Source organism: Penaeus monodon, chromosome 25 (assembly GCF_015228065.2).
Source record: "Penaeus monodon isolate SGIC_2016 chromosome 25, NSTDA_Pmon_1, whole genome shotgun sequence".
Classification (NCBI taxonomy): domain Eukaryota; kingdom Metazoa; phylum Arthropoda; class Malacostraca; order Decapoda; family Penaeidae; genus Penaeus; species Penaeus monodon.
Window position 1 is genome coordinate 17,825,018 of NC_051410.1, and position 1,792 is coordinate 17,826,809.

At 36.9% G+C, this 1,792-nt stretch overlaps 1 protein-coding gene across 1 annotated transcript in view; it reads right to left on the reverse strand.

Moving 5' to 3' along the window:
• Window positions 1–50: 50 nt before the first annotated feature.
• The window catches only part of LOC119589088 (protein Wnt-5b-like), a 10,686-nt gene continuing 8,944 nt past the window's right edge, over window positions 51–1,792 (reverse strand). Inside the window, exon 7 of the mRNA XM_037937664.1 lies at window positions 51–1,792. This exon is cut by the window's right edge and continues 2,321 nt beyond it. The gene's annotated coding sequence lies outside the window, so the exon portion shown is untranslated.

Genomic DNA, 1,792 nt, shown 5'->3' on the forward strand with positions numbered 1-1,792 from the left:
GCAAACCTATTCTACCTTATTGTCACAAAAAAGGATAAATGAAAATCTAATGAATTATAGAATGTTTATAATATCTAGAATTCTTGTAAATTAAATTATCCAAATAATTGTTCACAGAAAACTGAACAATAATTCAGGCAGAACATACAGGGAGCATTGCCCCAGACCTTGCTCTAGATTCTGTAACCGGAACTCTCGATAAACAAAGATCTTCAGGTTTGTTAGACAGTGTCAGTTTGTAGGTGTGTGGCGCTGGATATCTCTCGTCAAAACCGAAGTAAAATAACACCCATATACGGGAAATTCCCCACTGTATCGATACCATAACACAATATTCCATTTTCGTTTTGTGAAAGCACTTAAAAAATGATAAGAAGCAATTAATTTTGGATACTGAATTCTTATCGTTTTTAAACCTTAAAACCATGAAACATATATCACCTGTATACTTTACATAAATGTTCTTTATTATCCAAGTTGATAACATATATTATCAGCAAAACAGGTAATATATATGAATTACATTATTCACTTCAAACACAAAAAATATTTGTGCAAGATTCGGGACAGCCTCGCCAATTCATCGAATCAGAAATCAAACTTTTGAGCTATAATTAGTTGTTAATTGCCATGGTAAATCACTTTCATTAATACTAAAATATTCCAGAACTGTACATGTTAAGAAGTGCAGTTAACAGCCGAGAGCGAATGCAAATGTGACAACAGGCGACTGAAGGTGCAAGAGGCTAGATGCAAACGAGGGGGCAAATGTGGCTAGTATGACTGCTAAGCTTGAGATGTTATCGTGGCTCACAAACAACTAATAAATTATACAGCTGAGAAGCAGCGGTTTCAATTTGCTGAATGATAAAAAAGGGTGGATAAGCCAGCAATGGTGCCAGTGTGGCTAAGAAGCAAGTAAAGTGTCGTAGCGGTTAAAGGCTAACAAAAGTGCAAATATACTTAATGAGCAGGGTAAATTTGCAAAAAAGCTGGCAAGCCATTCAGGTGCAAACATGGCTAAAAGGCAACTAAAAGTGCAGGAAGCGGTAACACGCACTGAAGGATTCAGTTGTGCTAGCAGGGTGCAAGGCTGGCCAACAAGTAGCGAGATTGCAGACGTGGCTAAGAAGCAACTAAGGCCAAGCTGTGCTGACAAGCAGCTCAAGGGTGCAAGTGTGATTGAGAAAAAATATAAGAATAATTATAGTACTAGTTCGCATGCTACATATTTAACTAAAAACAAAAAGGTTTAATTGCGCAAAGGTTTTCAAGCAATACTGTCCATGCAAACAATTAAGCGTGAAAAATAGTCTGAAAAGCAACATATTATTTATCAGTAAGTGCAAGTACGCCTAACGAAAAACTAAGGTGCAAGTTAATCATTACAGACTCAAGTGTCGGTAACGAACATTTAAAGGTGCAACGTGACATGCAACTAAGACTAAAAGTGCGACAAACAGCAAGAAAAGAATGTTCCTGCAATACCAGCTATTGCACATCTTATCAGCGCAGAGGGACGGGAAGCAGATGCCATTTAATAGGCAATCAAACACATTTGGATCGAATTCTGAAGATGGAATTGTGGATGGAGATTACGATTGGCAGACTTGTAAAGATGTCAGCTAATGTGTGTAACTGAAATATCCCCTTGCCTTATTTTCCTCTTTTATATTACATTCTATTGTCATTAATAATACAGATATTGGAACATGGAGATACCTTATACTAATTTGGCAACACATTCAGGATCGTCATAATACTGGGCTGTCTATAAGATACTTGTGCGTGA